The following is a 20,979-nucleotide window of genomic DNA, read 5'->3' on the forward strand; positions in this document are numbered from 1 at the left end:
TTACAACTTGGAATAAGCAGAGTTAAACTGAAGGCAAGAATATGGTGATACTACAAATTATTGTTATTGTTGTTTTTGTTGTTGCTGTTGTTATAGATGGATAGTATAGAAAATGTATCAATGTATAGGTGTATATGTATGTGAAGCTGCATAGGTGTATATGTATGTAAATGCATAGGTGGTTTGATTTAGGTGGCTGATGTGAGGGCATGGTAACTGGTGAGTGTACGTAGAGTTGTGGTCAGAAGTTTGCATACACTAATCATGGACATGAATGTCACGGCATGATTTATTTTAACTGTTCTTTTCTCAGGAAGAATGATAGATAGTACAATCTATCTATCTCCAGTGGTGCTTGAAAGTTTGTGAACCCTTTAGAATTTTCTATATTTCTGCATAAATATGACCGAAAACATGATCAGATTTTCACACAAGTCCTAAAAGTAGATAAAGGGAACCCAGTTAAAGAAATGAGACAAAAAGATTATACTTGGTCATTTATTTATTGAGGAAAATGATCCAATAATACATATCTGTGAGTGGTAAAAGTATGTGAACCTTTGCTTTCAGTATCTGGTGTGACTCCCTTGTGCAACAATAACTGCGACTAAACGTTTCCAGTAACTGTTGATCAGTCCTGCACACTGGCTTGAAGGAATTTTAGCCCATTCCTCCATACAGAACAGCTTCAACTCTGGGATGTTGGTGGGTTTCCTCACATGAACTGCTTGCTTCAGGTCCTTCCACAACATTTCGATTGGATTAAGGTCAGGACTTTGACTTGGCCATTCCAAAACATTAACTTTATTCTTCTTTAACCATTTTTTGGTAGAATGACTTGTGTGCTTCGGGTCATTGTCTTGCTGCATGACCCACCTTCTCTTGAGATTCAGTTCTTGGACAGATGTCCTGACATTTTCCTTTAGAATTTGCTGGTATAATTCAGAATTCATTGTTCCATCAATGATGGCAAGCTGTCCTGGCCCAGATGCAGCAAAACAGGCCCAAACCATGATACTACCACCACCATGTTTCCCAGATGGGATAAGGTTCTTATGCTGGAATGCAGTGTTTTCCTTTCTCCAAACAAAATGCTTCTCATTTAAACCAAAAAGTTCTATTTTGGTCTCATCCATCCACAAAACATTTTTCCAATAGCCTTCTGGCTTGTCCACATGATCTTTAGCAAACTGCAGATGAGCAGCAATGTTCTTTTTGGAGAGCAGTGGCTTTCTCTTTGCAATCCTGCCATGCACACTATTGTTGTTCAGTGTTCTCCTGATGGTGGACTCATGAACATTGTAAAGGCCTAGGGTGTCTGAACAATAAGGAGGGCAGAGGCAAGCAAATAGCAATAATAATAATAATAATAATAATTATGAAAGTTTATTGCACAAATGTGCTTGATCGCAAGTACAAAAATATAAGTAGGTCAGCAGAGAAACAGTCAGTTATCGACAGTGTTGGGGGATGTTGGAAACTGTAGAGTGTGCTGTGTGCATGCTGTATGTTCCAAAGTCAAAAAACAAAATAAAGAGTGAGAGCCCCTCTCAGCCCATGGGAACTGCTTATAATAGGCCTTGGCTACACCTGCACGCCAGGGTAACCAAGCAGCTGGAAAGGGGCAGCCCCGCCCACAATCACACCTAGGCAGTGGGGAGCAGACACAACAAAAGCATGATGGAAAAGGCCCAGTGGCCATCACATTCCTCCCCTCCACCCCCCCCACCCCCACCCCCCCAGAAAAATCCTCAGGATTTCAAACTAGGCAAACAATTATCCATCTTTAGCAATATTCACATAATACATCTACTGACAATTTTCACGTATAATTATATACAGTAGGCGGTCCACTAAAATTCATATTTCATAATAACCTATATTCAACGTCACAAAATATTGCATATTATCAATATTATCCTCACACTAGGCAGCACAGTGGTGTAGTGGTTAGCGCTGTCGCCTCACAGCAAGAAGGTCCAGGTTCGAGCCCTGTGGCCGGCGAGGGCCTTTCTGTGCGGAGTTTGCACATTCTCCTCATGTCCGCGTGAGTTTCCTCCGGGTGCTCCGGTTTCCCCCACAGTCCAAAGACATGCAGGTTAGGTTAACTGGTGACTCTAAATTGACCATTGGTGTGAATGTGAATGGTTGTCTGTGTCTATGTGTCAGCCCTGTGATGACCTAGCGACTTGTCCAGGGTGTAACCTGCCTTTCGCCCGTAGTCAGCTGGGATAGGCTCCAGCTTGCCTGCGACCCTGTAGAACAGGATAAAGCGGCTAGGAATAATGAGATGAGATCCTCACACTAATATTTTCAACACTACCAAAATTCCCATCGCCAATATTATCACCATCACCATTATCATAGCCACTTTAGCAATACTAACATTAGCACCAGTATTATAATTTATGTTGGTTATTCAATCCATTACCCTACATATTCATAATCAGTAGCAGCCAGCCCCTTGGCATAACATGTCCCCACATTCCGGGCCCTGGAACAATAAGGACAGAAAAGACGGAAAATAGCACAGTAGTTATGTTAAACACTAGGGGGCAGGAGCACGCGACAATGCATCCACTATCATGTTCTCCTTGCCCTTAATATGCTTGATGTTAAGATTATATGGCTGGAGAAAAATACACCAGTGCATTAATCTTTGATTAGGATTTTGGAGAGAATGACGGAAAGTTAATGGATTATGGTCACTATACATAACAATTGGGGTTAGATTACCACCAACATAGACCTCAAACGTCTGCAAAGCCCAAATCAACATGAGTGCTTCTTTTTCTATAGTTGAATAGTTCAACTGATAAGAGTTGAATTTTTGCAAAGAATAGCACACTGTTTTGCTCCATAATCATTGTCTTGGAGCAAAACAGCTCCTGCCTCCACCTTGCTGGCATTGACTTGTAACTTAAACGTCTTGGTCATTTGCAGAGCAGCAAGGAGAGGGGCAGACATCAGGAGATTTTTGGCTTGCCCAAATGCCCTTTGGCAAGCTAGTGTCCAATCAAAGGCTTGCTGTGCTTGAGCAGATCTGTAAGTGGCACTACGGTACAACCGAAGAGAAATTCTGACAGAAATTCCTATGATACCCAATCATTCCCATAAATCTCATCAGTTCTTTTTTTTTATTGGTGGGCGGTGGAAAATTATTAATTGCCATAACTTTTGCACAAACAGGGCACACAAAGCCCTGGCCCACAACTTTGCCTATCACCATCGCCCTGGCGAATTCACATTTTGTCAGGTTGATAGTGAGGTTCACTTGGGCGAGGTGGGTGAACAGCTGACGGAGATGGTCGAGGTGGGAACTCCAAGTGTCACTATAAAGAATGACATCTAAAAGAGACGGCACACCCCTCAAGATGCGCAATTATTTGATTTATCAATCTTTGAAAAACAGCTGTTGCATTCTGTAACCCAAAAGGCATAACCTTATAAGAATACAGGCCACTCAGCATAATAAAGGCAGAGACCTCACATGCACGCCCTGTTAAGGGAATTTGCCAACATCCCTTCAATAAATAAAACTTACTGACAAATTTGACTGAACCCACTTGGTCCACACAATCCTCAATGCACGGAAGAGGGAATAAGTCAGGTTTAGTGACATTGTTTAATTTTCTATAATTGGTACAAAACCGATAGGTTCCATTGGCTTTATTCACCAGCAAGCACAGCAACTCTCAGCTAGAAAATTACTGTTCCGCAAGATTATGATCCAATAAATATTGCACTTCTTTTTCCAAAATGTTCTGTCTCTCACCAGAAACTCTGTAAAAGCATTGGTGAATGGGGGAAGCATCCCCGACGTCAGTGTCATGGCTAATTACATGAGTTTGGGTAGGTGTATCAGAAAACAGGGTCAGAAATTCCTTTATCAGAACCCCTACCTCAGACGCCTGGGCTGGAGACAGATGGCTCAATAGCAACAGTAGATTAGCTAGAGATTCAGAATTTTTAGGTCTTCCTAGTAAGGCTGCATCATCAGGTTCACACATGTCCACCTCTTCCAGTGCCACCACTGCTAGTGGAGAAGAGTCTCATCTCATCTCATCTCATTATCTCTAGCCGCTTTATCCTTCTACAGGGTCGCAGGCAAGCTGGAGCCTATCCCAGCTGACTATGGGCGAAAGGCGGGGTACACCCTGGACAAGTCGCCAGGTCATCGCAGGGCCGACACATAGACACAGACAACCATTCACACTCACATTCACACCTACGGTTAATTTAGAGTCACCAGTTAACCTAACCTGCATGTCTTTGGACTGTGGGGGAAACCGGAGCACCCGGAGGAAACCCACGCGGACACGGGGAGAACATGCAAACTCCACACAGAAAGGCCCTCGCCGGCCCCGGGGCTCGAACCCAGGACCTTCTTGCTGTGAGGCAACAGCGCTAACCACTACACCACCGTGCCGCCCGGAGAAGAGTCTGATGCTGCAAAACAATTTGAAGAGCATTGAGTGCCATCCTCAGCCATTGCTGCCACCAATGGACTGAGGGCAGGGCTTGCCTCAGAGATAACAGTTGCAGCACACATTTCATCTTTGTCCACTACACTATTACGTTTGAACTAGGGCTTAAGCAGATTGACAAGACACAATTACATCCACCTTTTCCTGTCAGGCGTAGCCACCACATAATTGTCATTTTTCTCTTTGCTCATCACTCTGTAGGGACCTACAAATTTTGTTTAAAATGGTGAGTGTATTGCAGGCAAAAGGACTGATCCCCAGGATTGAAAGCACGGCACACAGCTTTCCGATCATACACTCATTTCATTTTCACTTGTGATTTTTGCAGTTTTTCACAACCCAATCTCCCAGCCACATACAATCGTCGCCTGAAGCCACTGACATAATCAGTCAAAGACAACAGTGGCTCGCTGGTTACACCATCATCCAACAACGATGCTACTGGCCCATGCACTGTATGGCCAAAAATGAGCATGTTTGGGCTAAACCCAGTGCTTTCTTGCGTCACCTCCCTGGCCGCCAACAGCAACCAGGGAAGGCCAGCTTCCCAGTCCCTGCCTAATTCCACCCAATATGCCTTCAACATTGACTTGAGCATCTGATGGAAGCACTCCAAGATGCCTTGGCTTTGAGGGTGATACGCAAACGCTTTATTTTGCCGGATCTTTAATAAGCGCAACACCTGAGAGAGCATCTTGGATGTGAAATTCATGCCCTGATCAGATTGTATTATTTTAGGCAATCTGAATATCAAAATGAACTGGGATAAAGCTTTAACAGTGGATTTGGCCATAATTGAATGAAGGGGATATGCTGCAGGATAACAGGTTGTCTGACAAATCAGTGTAAGCAGATAAAACAACCTTTTTTCAAATGGGGCAACAGACCCACACAGTCAATCACAAGATGTTCGAAGGGTTTAGGCGCGGGGGCTATCGGACGAAGAAAGACAGGTTTTGGCACCTGATTTGGTTTACCAGTCAATTGGCAAACATGACAGGTTTTCACATGAGAAATTATGTCTCTTTTCACTCGAGACCAGTAACAGTAATCAGGATTCTGTATGTTTTCTTGACTCCCATATGACCAGCATCATGGGCAGTCTTCAAAACCAATGGGTGCAATGATGTTGGCACCACCACCTGCCATACATGCTCATCAGGAACTTTGCTATGTGGTGGGCATTTATGCATTAGAACACCATCCTTCACCAGATAACCTTGAGTTATGTCACCATTTTTAATGTCACACACTTTATTGAATAGAGGCTGCAGCAAGGAATCAAACTGTTGTGCATCAATCAACTGCTTACGCGGGATTGAATCTGGCAAAATCAACCAATGGTGGCAGCACAACACTGTTACCATCAGCTGCTTTGGAGGCAGCACAACTGGCAGAGCGCGTTACAACAGACACAGGACACACATGGGGAATATCACTCACGTCAGAGAAAGATTGAGCATCATGTCCACATGCAAAGCCACAGTCAATGCTAGGTGACACGTTAGCCCACACCCTGCCCCTGGCCAATCCATTTCCCAGAATCATGGAGGCATTGTGTATTGGGAGCGCAGAGGACACCCCAAGCAACACTTCTCCACTGACTAATTCAGAATCTAAATGCACTTTATGCAGTGACACAGACAAAACAGTTTGGTTGATTCCAAGAACAAAAATAATCTGACCAGAATCGGATGAAGCCGAGAAGGGTAAAACTGATTGCAAAATGAACAATTCCATCAAACCAGTGTCTTGGAGTATTTTAATCAGCACTTTTTCTCCATCAGTGCTTAGTGACACAAACCCATTAAAAATAAAAGAAGAAAAACTCAAATGAAAATGGGGCTTGGTCGCATCACTAGGGTGACTAGGTAGAGACACGGCCAAGGCAGAGCCCTGGGCAGCATCTTTAGCTGGAGCACAGGACTTGTTTTTACCTTTTAACACCAGACACTCGAATTTCCAGTGTCCCTTACCCAAACAGTAATTGCAAACTATTTGGGTCTAATTTACTCAGCACTTGGCTCGGGCTTGCTAGAAAGTTTAAAAGGCACTTCTGACGCGGGTTTATGGGGTGATTGACTACTCCGAAACGCACGATAATAGCAAAATGGCTATTTTCCAATGAACTTAGTTTTGTGAATCAAAGCATAGTCATCAGCCAAGGTCGCGGCTTCAGACACAGTCAAAACATGGTGTTCACTAATATAAGTCACAATTTGCTCGGGATGAAAATTTTTAAATTGCTCAACTAAGATCAGGTTATCCAAACCCTCCTGTGACTCAATTTCTGATGCAGAACACCAACGATTAAATTGAACAGACAGCTCTTTGGCAAATTCAGTAATATATAGATTTAGGCACTGCCTAAAAGTGGAGCTCCCATCTGTTTCTGGGTTGTAGAATTTTCTTATAGCCAGTCTCTTTTGTTCTATTTCGTTTCTCCTGACCGCCAGAGGCGGTGCTTTCAGCACATGGATATCCATCACACGAACATGCAGGTCGAGTAATAGTAACAACAAAGTCACGTGTGACCTGGGTGACGTCACCCCGTGACCCCGGCATAAAAGACCGGTAAACCCAGGAAGTGACCTCTTGCATCTTCTCGCGTTTGCAGGTTGCAAGTTGGATTGAAATTTGGACAAAGCGCTGTGTTAGTTTCGTTACCCGTAGGGTTGGGGCTGTGCTTACGCATCCTCCAAGAAACTGCGTTAAGTCCACCAATTCTTTTCTCTTGTCGTTATATTCGTATTGATTTGTTACTCCGTTAAGCTGAGTGCTCTCGCTCGGTGGAGTTAGCTGATTAGCCCTCCGGGGCGGTGTCCTCACCGCTGGAGGCCGGCTTGTTTTTTGTTCAGGTAAGCGGTTTTCATTCATTTAAATTAAAGCGGTGTTTCTCGCCGCTGTTTATCAGTTCTGTGGCGCACAGCGCCTATCTTTGTTAATATTATCAACCGCCTTGTTTTGTGTAGCCTTGCCTCCGGCCTGCTCACGGGCCGGCTGTCTTGTGTGTTGTATTCGTATTGTTTGTTACTCCGTTAAGCTGAGTGCTCTCGCTCGGTGGAGTTAGCTGACTAGCCCTCTGAGGCGGTGTCCTCGCCGCTGGAGGCCGGCTTGCTTTCGTTCAGGTAAGCGGTTTTCATTCATTTAAATTAAAGCGGTGTTTCTCGCCGCTGTTTATCAGTTCTGTGGCACACGGCGCCTATCCTTGTTAATATTATCGACCGCCTTGTTTTGTGTAACCTTGCCTCCGGCCTGCTCACGGGCCGGCTGTCTTGTGTGTTTTAGCGGCGTATGATGTCTTCTCACACTAGTGAGTGACTGTTTAGTTGCGTCCCGACCACGGGTGTGTTCGCCCAGTCATTTTTTCATTGCCGCCTGATTGTTTATTTTGGGATACTTACTTGGGGTGTTCTCGCCCCATTTTTTAAGTTCCCTTCTGCCAGCCAGGTGTCATGGACCTATTCTCTTGCTGCGCCAACTGCCGGGCCCCCCTCGAGCCAGAGGACGGCCACCGCGAGTGCCCCTCGTGGCTGGGTATTGATCACCTGCGGCAGGGGCTGACGGACATGGCCTGCGCAGACTGCATGTGCCTGAGCGTGGCTGCGCGGACCGCCAGGCTGGCTCGGATGGATCCTCCGTCTGACATCCCCCGGGCCTCGGGGGGACAGGACAGGGTGCCAGCTGCAGCAGCAGGGCCCAGCAAGCGCCGTGGGGCTCCCCCACACGTCTCCGCTTCCAAGGCGAAAAAGAAGCGCCCGGGCGATTTGGCTCGGAAGGTGGAGGTGATGTCCACCGAGCTGGAGGAGATGAAGGCCCTGATGGCGAATCTCCAGCCTCCGCCACAGGGCAGCAGTGTTCCCGCAGCCACCCCATCTGCCTGGCAGCCCGACCGTTCGCCATCACCACCGCTTCTGTCACCGGCCGTTGATGCACGCGGCCTGGATGAGCTGTTGATCCGGGTGTCGGAGAGCTTTGACTGCGGTGGGTCTGATGGTCACGACTCCACCTCTCCGGCCGGTTCCCAGGCCACCAGCCATGGCACCATGGCAGCGTCGGAAGGCGGACGCTCATCCATCCAGCCAACGCTGAGGGCTGCATTGGCCCGTCTGGGGTTGGACACGCCCCCGGTGGCCCAGCATCAGAGCGCTTTCTTCAGAGGCTCCACACAGCCTTCCTCGTTGTCTGTTCCACCCTCGGCCCCATACATCGAGGAGTTACAGAGGTGTTGGGCAGACCCTAGACGCCATTCCCACCTCCCTAGTGACTGCAGGGCCCTGGCAGCAATGCAGGACGCCCCTACCTACGGCCTCCAGCAGATGCCCAACATTGAGCCCTCCGTGGCTGCCCTCGTCCTTTCGCCCAACGAGGCTCTGCGGCCTGACACCCGATGCCCCCGCACTCAATGCCGCACGACCGACGACCTCATCGTGCGGGGATACAACACGGCAGCACGAATGGGTCGTATTGACAATTCCATGTCCAATCTGCTGCTGGCCCTTACCCAGACGCTGGAGGGGATGAGCGCGGCATCACAGGAGCTGTGCGACGCGGCTCTCCAGGCCTTTGCCTACTCGTCATGGGAACTGGGCCGGCTGATGTCGTATCTCACCCTCGCCTGCCGGCAGATATGGCTGGCGCAGTCCCCTCTGGCCGAGCCCGACCGGCGTGTGCTGCGCTCTCTCCCTGTTGTCCCCGGGGAGCTGTTTGGCGAGGCTGCTCAGCAAGCCCTGGACCGGAGTGCCCAGGTCGTCCAGGCGCGACAGCAGTTCGCTGGCCTCCGCCAGGCCCATCACCACGGCAACGCTGCCCAGTCCTTCAGGGGGCCCACACCGACTCTGTCTTAGCCACGCACCCGCCAGGTGACCAGACGGGTTGATGACTTTCGTCGCCCCACCACCTCCCGGACCCGCGGCGCTGCCCCCTACACCCAGTCCGCTCCTTGTCGCCCCCATGGTGACCAACGGGGGCGGTCTGGGCGGTGCTGACATCAGCGCGCTGGCGGTCGGCCGCTTTTCCAGCGAACAGCTCCAAAGCTGGAGAGCGTTGACCCCAGACCCCTGGGTGCCAGTGACCCTCACCGAGGGTTACCGCATCCAGTTCTGCCGCCGACCGCCGCGTTTTCATGGGGTCAAACACACCACCGTGAGCCATCCGGGGAAGTCCCTCGTCCTCCGGCAGGAAATCGCCACCCTCCTGGAGAAAGGAGCAATCTCTCCTGTCGACAGGCAGAGACAGCAAGGTGGGTTCTACTCCAGGTATTTTCTGGTTCCGAAGAAGGACGGCGGTATCCGCCCGATCCTCGACCTGAGGTCCCTCAACTCCCATTTGAAGACCATGAGATTCTGCATGCTGCGTACAATGGATGTCTTACACCACATCCAGGTGGGCAACTGGTTTGCCACCGTCGACCTGAAAGACGCCTATTTCCATGTTCCCATTGCGCCACACCACAGGCAGTTCCTGCGGTTTGCCTTCGAGGGCCAGGCTTTCGAGTTCAATGTTTTGCCCTTTGGGATATCGCTGGCACCCCGTGTGTTCACCAGGTGTGTGGCAGCGGCATTGGCACCACTTCAGGCAAGGGGTTTGCGTGTCCTGCCTTACCTGGACGACTGGCTCGTCTGTTCACGGTCAGCAGCTCAGGCCTGCACCGACATCGCGACTGTGCTCTCACATGTCGCAGAGCTGGGGCTCAGGGTGAATTACAAGAAGAGCTCGCTGGTGCCCAGCCAGGAGACGACTTTCTTGGGCATGCACCTGGATTCGAGGTCGTTGATGGCAACCCCCTCCCAGACCAGGATCCACAACATCCGCCTGCTGCGTGGCCGCTTCGGACGGGGCAGGTCACTTGCCCTGAAGACCTTTCAGCGCCTGCTGGGCATGCTTACGGCAGCCTCCTCTCTGGTCCCACTGGGGCTCCTGGACTTGCGTCCACTTCAGAGGTGGCTCAATGGTCTCCACCCGGCGCTACGGGCTGTGTTCCTCGGCCTACAGCACTTCCTCCCAGGCCTGGCCGGCAGACACGTCCTGGTGCGGACGGACAACGCTACGGTAGTGTACTACATCAACCACCAGGGAGGCACCAAGTCCCTTCAGTGCTTGGAAGTGGCCGGCCAACTTCTGCGGTGGGCCCATCGACATCTCTTGAGCCTGCGTGCCATGTACTTGCCAGGCACTGCCAACAGGGCAGCGGATCTGCTGTCCCACCAGAACCCCGATCCCGGGGAATGGAGACTCAACCCAGCGGTGGTTCTTGCCATCTGGGAATGTTTTGGCAGGACAGAGGTGGACCTCTTTGCCTGCCAGGAGTCGACACACTGCCCTCTGTGGTTCAGCCTCCACGGCCCCAGTCCCCTGGGCCAGGATGCGCTGGTGCATGCTTGGCCGAGGCAACTGCTGTATGCCTTCCCCCCTCTGCCGCTGATCGTGCCAACCCTACACAGGGTTGCGATGGACCACCACGGGCTGCTGCTTGTCGCCCCTCGGTGGCCGGGCCGAGTGTGGTTTCCCAAGTTGCTGCAACTTCTGAACGGTGACCCCTGGTGCCTGCCAGTGAGGACGGACCTGCTATCACAGCTGGGAGGGCAGATCTGGCACCCGGATCCAGCCCGTCTGCAGCTCTGGGTGTGGCCGCTGAAGGGCCGGACCCCCGCTAGGTCTTTGTGAGCCAGCAGTGGTCAACACCATTGCAAGCTCTCGGGCACCCTCCACCAATGCCCTCTACGCCAACAGATGGAGGCTTTTCTCCAACTGGTGCTTAACTCGGGGGGAGGAGCCTACATGCTGTCCCCTGCCGACCATTCTACTGTTCCTCCAGTCTCTGTTTGATAAGGGTCTTACTCCTTCCACCATCAAGGTCTATGCAGCTGCCATCTCTGCTCAGCATGCCAGAGTTGGGGGAAGGACCGTGGGGTCCCACCCCTTGGTGGCACGTTTCTTGAAGGGTGCTCTCCGGTTGAGACCCCCCCGACGGAGCCGGGTACCCACATGGGATCTTCACTTGGTGCTGCAGGCTCTCTGTGACGCACCGTTTGAGCCCCTGCTCATGGCAGACATTTCATGGCTCTCCCTGAAGACTGCTTTTCTTCTGGCCATTACATCGACGAGGCGCGTCGGGGAATTACACACGCTGTCAGTCAGTGGGGAGTGCCTGCAGTGGCACTCCGGCGACAGTGGGGTCACTCTGTGGCCTAACCCCTCTTTCCTCCCGAAGACCCTCTCTGCTACCTTCGTCAACCAGCCCCTTAGCCTTGCGGCGTTCGAGGCGGGCCATGGTGAGAGGTCGGAACTTTTGTGCCCAGTTCGCGCCCTCAGGGTGTACGTGTCCCGTACAGAGGGCTTCCATAGGAGTGACGCCCTGTTTCTGTGCCACACAGGGCCGAGGAGGGGTCTGGCGCTCTCTAAGCAGAGGCTATCCAAGTGGATAGTCGAGGCCATATTACATGCCTACAGGCACAGTGGCTCCCCGATTCCTCCGGCTGTCAGGGCGCACTCTGCACGGGGCGTGGTGGCCTCATGGGCATCACTGAAGGGCGTGCCCCTTTCAGACATATGCAGCGCAGCCTCCTGGGCTTCCAGCTGCACCTTCACCAGGTTTTACCGTCTTAATGTCGTCCCACATAATCCTGTGGCGACGGCTGTCATTCCAGGCCCGTCGCAGCAGCACTGAGTACGGGTAGGCACTCCTCATGACCTGGTTGGTATTAGTCATCCATGTGCTGAAAGCACCGCCTCTGGCGGTCAGGAGAAACGAAATAGAACGAGGGTTATGTATATAACCGCGGTTCTATGAGTTTCGGATGACCGCCAGAGCTTGGCAGTCACTCGGAGTGTACACGAGAAGATTTGCCAAGAGGTCACTTCCTGGGTTTACCGGTCTTTTATGCCGGGGTCACGGGGTGACGTCACCCAGGTCACACGTGACTTTGTTGTTACTATTACTCGACCTGCACGTTCGTGTGATGGATATCCATGTGCTGAAAGCACCGCCTCTGGCGGTCATCCAAAACTCATAGAACCGCGGTTATATACATAACCCTCGTTTTATTTCTTTACTGGCTAGCACTGGCCACTAGGTGGTGTGTATGACTGGTAGACCCCGAAGCCGTTTGTTTTCAGGATAATGGCTGGCTGATGAAATTATTGGCTGGCTAGCTGACTCAGCCAAAACCTTAATGGCTGCTGCAGCCACCAAAATGTTTATGGCTACAAATGGCTGATACTGGACGTCACTGTGTGGCATATATCCGGGTGAACGGATCAAACAAATGGGGGGAATAAATAGCAAATTACCACAGGTCCCCTGGTCTCTTACTTCATTGTAAATATAAATCTAGCAAGATTGTAGTTCAATGCTAATAATAAGCTAATCTGGATTGTTCGAGGAAGGCATCTAGCTATCTACTCTCACTAGCAATGACCAGTGAAGGACTGGCAGCTATCTTACTATGATGAAAGTAGAGTGGTGGAGTACTTTTTTTTATCAATCTCGAAGTATGTGAAACAAACAAACAAAAAAAATACCTTTCCACTTTCCCTCAGCAGTGGCAAAGAATGCAGCCATCTCGTCGATATCGGAGTCGATTGATGCTCTGGGTGGGTTCCCGGGTTCCCCAGTGTATCGTGGTAACGGTGTGAGGGGCGGGAAGCCAGACAGGTAGTCACAACGGCAAGCTTGTGGTGGCTCTCTGTGCTGTGATATCAGTTCTAAATCTCTACAGTGTATGCCTATACGTCTCTATTGTGTTACTACTAGTGTGTACAGTTGATCATGTTTGTGTCACTTTTCTTGTAGCTCATGATGTGGATAAACCCATTATTTGATGTACACAATTCTTAGTGGCTCAGCCAAATTTTATTAGATAGCGGCTCAAATTGGCTTACAAAATTATTGGCTGGCGGCGGCTCAAATTCTAAATGGCGGTTTTAGCGGCGCCTGGCAGCGGCTTCGGGGGTCTAATGACTGGTAATTACTAACACTGGCCACTAGGCGGTGTGTATGACTGGTAATTACTAACACTAGCCACTAGGCGGTGTGTATGACTGGTAATTACTAACACTGGCCACTAGGCAGTGTGTATGACTGGTAATTACTAACACTGGCCACTAGGCGGTGTGTTTGAGTGGTGGTACACGTACACGGACAAACCACAAAAAAATCGCCTCACTGATGTTAGATTCGGCCATGCACAACTCGTATTCCGTCGGATGCTTTGAGCGAAGATGTTTTAACAGCGGAGATGTTGTGTACTGTTTAGCATCTTTCCCACCACGAGACAACTCTGTACTGCAAAGTGTGTGTAACCCAGGTGACAAATGCATAATGTAAAGGTACAATAAATAGTTGATAAATAGTTGATTAAAAAGCATAAATAGCACAAATAGTAAAATGGGATAATAAATAGTGATAATTCTGATAATACAATTCATGAATGATGGGTTGTTATTGTAAAAACATGGTTTACATGTACTGTTATGTCAAGTACTTTTACTGTGACGATTATGATTGGGTACTTTTATTTTGACACGCTGTTTTGCAAGCAGTCTGCTTACTGCGTAGCCATTTTCCAGTCAGTCGAGCTGAGGGAAGCCAAAGAGTTGGAGACTCCGTTTTTCTCTGCTCCACCTGCGAGCTAGAAACTTTGGAAAGAAAATATTTCTAAGTGTTTAGGATGTGTAAGTTCCTTTCTGTTTACCGAGCGACCAGTTCCGTGACCTGATGTATGTTTTGATGACCAGAAGCTTCGTTTCGTCGAGTTTTTCTTTTGTTGAATTGTCTCGGTAAGGAAATTTGTCTATTTTTCCCTTACTGTTGAAACAGCTGTTAATTTGCTTAATACTTCGGAAAAAACTTGAGAATTGTATTTTGTTTTGTTAATATTTGTTGTGAGGAATCTGAGAGGGTACATTTTGGTTGATAAGAGTAAGTTTATGGCTCGGATTGAGCTGAATGTTTTTCACTTGCTGTGATCACGCACCAAGCGCGTGAAAGGACTGAACGTGTCCTCATGAGAAGCCACTGTACTCGGTAATGTTGTGTAATTGCCGCGGTTTCAGTACAGTGTTGTTTATTTCATAGTATTCATCCTGTTTACTTGATAATGGTAATTTAACTGAATAGTATGCAATGCTTTTCGGTATGAAAGAAGTGTATGCAGTTTGCATAGCTTTTACTTTGAGATGATTGAGTTAAATGTTGTACAACTACTTGAAGTTTAAACTGATTACATTTGAAGGTATATTTGACATTTGGCCTGATGTGTATATCATAGCTTAATGAAGGGTATGGTTACACAGGTCAAGTTTTTGGGTTGGATCCGAATTCCGCGGAAGATCCGATGTCTTCATTTGATGGCGAGCCACCCGTTCGAGTGATTCCTGTTGTCATTCCCTATGGCAAAATCTGGTAGGATTGTGGCCGGCACGTGTCACATCATCTGTCTATGACTGACTTGACTTATTGACTGTTACGCTTAACAAACTGAACTAAGGATTAACGCCTTGAACTGAACCTACCTGGAAAGAACTCTTTTTCTTTTTTGAAGAACAACTTAAAGGAACTCCATTGAACTGTCTTCTACATTTAGTTAAAGGACTACTACCCAGCTTTTCAAAGGACAATTATTATTTTTTTTTATTTTATTCCTAAAGGGTCAAATTTTATTTTGGGTTATTGTAAATACTTTTCAATTCTACTACTAAAAGAAAGAAAAAACGTATATCCCTGTGTGGTGTCTTTTACTTGCACTGTGTTTTCTCTCTCTCCAGAGCCTAGAGTCTCAAATCTTGTATATTAAGAAACTGGCCTATCATCGACGTGTACATACCCAGTAGTGGGTTACATGTGCATGTTGCGTGACTTGAATCTCCCTCTTTCACTTGAAAGTACTGCCACACAACACTCTTTCGGCTCACTGCTTCCATTTTCGATTTCTACTGCAAGCACAATGGAGGCTATCTTCTCCTAAACATTGACGACGTAATCGCATGCAAGTGCACCGCACGTAGGATTCGGTTCAGCCGGCGCTCTAGGGTTCGGCCGAAACCGGACCCCTTTAAAAAGGCCAAGATTTGGCCGAATCCGAAACTGAACCTTGGATTCGGTGCAACCCTAATAATAATAATGAAAATGTATTTAACAAAGGTGCTGGATCACAAGTACAACTAGATAGAAATCGACGCCAACGGCGTCGCTGGGGATGCCTCCGCCTAGTAGACTACACGCCTTATTAAGTTGTGATTTGGGGATGGACATTTGACCTCACAGTAATCTTGACCTGGTGAAATTGTATTAGCCTTGGAGATATTGTGTTCACAAGATTTTCGGACAGACATTTGACCTCACAGTGACCTTGACCTTAGACCTTTTGATCTCAAAATCTAATAAGTTTATCTTTGTCCCCAAATGCACAAATGGTGAAAGTTTGGTGAAATTCCTTTGATTGGCCTTGGAGGTATTGTGTTCACAAGGTTCTCGGACAGACATTTGACCTCACAGTGACCTTCACCTTAGACCTTTTGATCTCAAAATCTAATCAGTTCATATTTGTCCCAAAGTGCACAAGTGGTGAAAGTTTGATGAAATTCCTTTCATTAGCCTTTGAGATATCACGTTCACAAAGTTTCGGGACTGACGTACGCACGGACGGACGGAAGGTTTCGGGACGGATGCACGCACGGACGGACAACCCAAAAACATAATGCCTCCTGCACCTTACGGTGGCAGAGGCATAATAAGTAGGTCAGCAGAGAAACAATCAGCAGTGTTGGGAGATGTTGGAATCCATAGAGTGCGCTGTGTGCATGTTGCATGTTCCAAAGTCAAAAATGAAATAAAGAGAGAGAGCCCCTCTCAGCCCATGGGAACTGCTTCTAAAAGGCCTTGCCTACACCTGCGTGCCGGGGTAGCCAATCAGCTGGAAAGGGGTGGCCCTGCCCACAATCACACCTAGGCATTGGGGAGCAGACACAACAAAAGCATGACAGAAAAGGCTCAGCGGCCATCACAACATTAACATTAGCCAATGTGAGAGAGGCCTTCAGTTGCTTAGAAGTTACCCTGGGGTCCTTTGTGACCTCGCCGACTATTACACGCCTTGCTCTTGGAGTGATCTTTGTTGGTCGACCACTCTTGGGGAGGGTAACAATGGTCTTGAATTTCCTCCATTTGTATACAATCTGTCTGATTGTGGCTTGGTGGAGTCCAAACTCTTTAGAAAGGGTTTTGTAACCTTTTCCAGCCTAATAAGCATCAACAACGCTTTCTCTGAGGTCCTCAGAAATCTCCTTTGTTCAGGCCATGATACACTTCCACAAACATGTGTTGTGAAGATTAGACTTTGATAGATCCCTGTTCTTTAAATAAAACAGGGTGCCCACTCATACCTGATTGTCATCCCATTGATTGAAAACACCTGACTCTAATTTCACCTTCAAATTAACTGCTAATCCTAGAGGTTCACATACTTTTGCCACTCACAGATACACTTGTGTTCAAAATAATAGCAGTCCAACATGACTAACCAGATCAATCACTGTTTTTGGTGGAAATTATATTACTACATGGCAAATAATTTACCAGTAGGTGTAGTAGAGTCATAGAAAACCAACAGACCCAACATTCATGATATGCATGCTCCTGAGTCTGTGTAATCAAATAATTAAGTGAAAGGGACGTGTTCAAAATAATAGAAGTGTGGAGTTCAATTAATGAGGTCATTCATTCTGTGAAAAAACAGATGTCAATCAGGTGGCCCTAATTTAAGGATGAAGCCAGCACATGTTATACATCCATTTCTCTCTGAAAACATGAGAAACATGGGTCGTTCCAGACATTGTTCAGAAGAACAGCGTGCTTTGATTAAAACGTTGATTGGAGAGGGGAAAACGTATACTGTAAAGAAGTGCAGAAAATGATGGGCTGCTCGGCTAAAATGATCTCCAGTGCTTTAAAATGGACAGCAAAACCAGAAAGACGTGGAAGAAAACAGAAGACTACCATTCGAATGGATCGAAGAATAGCCAGAATGGCAAAGACTCAGCCAATGATCAGCTCCAGGGTGATCAAAGACGGTCTGAAGTTACCTGTGAGTACTGTGACAATTAGAAGATGCCTGTGTGAAGTTAATCTATCGGCAAGAAGCCCCCGCAAAGTTCCACTGTTAAAAAAAAGACGTGCTGAAGAGGATACAATTTGCCAAAGAACACATCGACTGGCCTAAAGAGAAATGGAAAAACATTTTGTGGACTGATGAAAGTAAAATCGTTCTTTTTGGGTCCAAGAGCCGCAGACACTGAATTCAAGCCACAGTACACTCTGAAGACAGTGAAGCATGGTGGTGCAAGCATCATGATATGGGGATGTTTCTCTTACTATGGTGTTGGGCCCATTTATCGCATACCAGGGATCATGGATCAGTTTGCATATATCAAAATACTTGAGGAGGTCATGTTGCCTTATGCTGAAGAGGAAATGCCCTTGAAATGTGTGTTTCAACAAGACAACGACCCCAAACACACCAGTAAGCGAGCAGCATCAGGGTTCAAGACCAACAAAATGAAAGTTATGGAGTGGCCAGCCCAATCCCCGGACCTTAATCCGATAGAAAACTTGTGGGGTGACATCAAAAATGCTGTTTCTGAGGCAAAACCAAGAAATGCAGAGGAATTGTGGAATGCTGTCAAATCATCCTGGGCTGGAATACCTGTTCACAGGTGCCAGAAGTTCTCAGAAACCGTGGTTATACAACTAAATATTAGTTTAGTGATTCACAGGAATACTAAATCCTTAAGATTTTTTCAGTTTATACAGTAAATATTTGGAGTTTGTAATGAAAAATGCAGACATTGCTATTTTTTCGAACAGCCCAATGTTCATTTTTCTTCATTTTCTGTAAAGTAATTAAAATATTCATACATTTTTCTTCATGTTTTGATGTAGAATATAATGTGCAGTGTTCCCAATGCATGGAAATAAAAAACTATTATAAGGATTTTGAGCTTTACTCACGTTTTTAAACACACTGCTATTATTTTGAACACAACTGTATGTAATATTGGATCATTTTCCTCAATAAATAAATGACCAAATATAATATTTTTGTCTCATTTGTTTAACTGGGTTTTCTTTATCTACTTTTAGGACTTGTGTGAAAATCTGATGATGTTTTAGGTCATATTTATGCAGAAATATAGAAAATTCTAAAGGGTTCACAAACTTCCAAGCACCACTGTACATTGGAAATGGACTAATGTACAGACCATGATAGTCTGTAGCATGTAGCATAATATTATGATAGCTTGATGTGAGAGGACCAGCACCAGATGGAGGACTCAAATCAGTATGCAGCCTATTATATCTTGAAATTTTGCACATTTCAAGGTCATGTCATAAATCTCCAGTCAGTGAACCTTTATTGCACATTCCAGCTCACACTGTGCAGCTTGGTTATTGACTTAGCCCACTACGCATATTCTCTCTTTCTCATGCACTCTTATGTCTCTTTTCCATCTTCATCATGTGACCTGTTTTTGCACATTTTGGACAAACTGCACAGCTTGGACTCCAACCATTCATGCACATACTGCTTAAATATGTCCATTTTTCAAATGTGTATGTTTCAGATTCTTCTATTTATTACTCTATGTATATAGCTACTTTTTGTCTTTGCTAAATTCTTCTATCTTAACTGTTCAAGCATCAATCATCAAAGCAAATTCCTTGTATATGAGAATGTACTTGGCAATAAACTTGATTCTGATATATAGAAACTCAGTGTGTACACGCATGTTTATGTATATGTGTATGTCCATACTAGCTATAAACCTGTAACAGCTGCCTGATTGTGGAAAATGCTGAGACACAGGCGGGTTTAGAACAGTCCCTTTTATTTTCACACACAAAACTCGCTTTTCGGTGGTTGACACCGACAAACATAAAGCACACACAGTCACAGCCAAGACTCTGGTTCTCTCCTCTCCCTCCTTTTATCAGCTCCCCATCACTAGAAAAACACGTACACAGCACATTAATCAACCACAAGTGTGATCACTTTGACACTTGCCTTCCCTGGCTTCACTCTCCATTCACAAACCAGTGCTTGACTGTGCCCCCACTGCCACATACCCCCACCACCTGACTCAGACCAGGGAGCCATCCAGCCTGCAGCTGACTACATCCCAGAAGGTAGTACCAGAGGGTGAGGAACACCCATTAATGGCCAAACACTCTTTTTAATGGTGCTGTACTTAATCTCTCACATGGAGAGCTTGTGGCTTATGTGCAGCACTGGGTGCTCCCCATAAGCCATACTTTCGCCCATCCAGTCACGTACTTCTTTGAGTTAGCCATGAGTCCTGTACACCTTGATGACCCTAGCATGGCCCCAAGGTGTTTTATGTGCCGCAGCCAATCATTACTGTATATAATAATGTCATTGAGGTAGGCCGTGGCATAGATGGGTGGAGGATTTTGTCCATGAGCCACTGAAATGTTGTGGGAGCCCCCAATAACCCAAACAGAAGGGTGATAAATTGATGCAAGCTTAACAGGGTGGAAAAGGCCAATTTTTTTTCTTGGGATCCAGAAGTCAAAGGGATCTGTGAATATCCCTTTGTCAGATCCAGTGTCAAATAAAAATGAGCTTACCTGATCGAGCAGTTCATCAGTGTGAGGCACTGGATATGCATCAAATTTAGACACCGCATTGACCTTGGAATAGTCCATACAAAACTGGACCAACATATCAGTTTTGGGAACCAAAACTACCAGGCTGCTCTAGTCACTGTGTGACTCCGCGATTATTCCCATAGCCTTGAGTTCATCACAAACTATCATTTTCTTGTGTTTGGGTAAGCAGTAGGGGCGGCTGTGCACCACCACACCTAGGGATGTCTCAGTGTGGTGTTCTATCAGGCGAGTATGACCGGGAAGAGAGGAGAACATGGCAGAAAACTTCATTTGCAGTCTGGCAACCTCTGCAACTTGGGCTGGCAAGAGGTGGTCTCTACAGGGGACCAGGGTGGATCATGCAGCAGCTTTTGTTTTTACCTCCAGACCCAGCTCCTCCCTCTCCAGAACTACCATTGCCAACACCACATCATTCCATAGTTTGAGCAGATTAAGATGGTATATCTGCTGTCTCAAATCTCTATCTATTCACTTCACCTCATAGTCAACGTCCTTAACTCGCCATGTGACCTCAAAGGGCCCTTGCCACTTGGTGAGTAATTTAAAGCTCAATGTGGGCAATAATGCAAGAACCTAATCTCCCAGTATGAAGGCACGCCCCCCTGTTGTACAGCCAGAACTGATGTTTTTTATGCCTGCCGCAAATTCTCCTGGGATAGGTGGCTGAGTGTGTGGAGTTTTGTGCGCAGGTCAAGAACATATTGAATTTCATTTTCACTGTCAGAAGGTGCCTCCTCCCAATTTTCCTGGACGATGTCTAGGACACCCCCAGGCTTGCGCCCATATCATAATTCATGTGGGGAA

This window comes from Neoarius graeffei, chromosome 5 (genome assembly GCF_027579695.1).
Source record: "Neoarius graeffei isolate fNeoGra1 chromosome 5, fNeoGra1.pri, whole genome shotgun sequence".
In the NCBI taxonomy this organism is placed as follows: domain Eukaryota; kingdom Metazoa; phylum Chordata; class Actinopteri; order Siluriformes; family Ariidae; genus Neoarius; species Neoarius graeffei.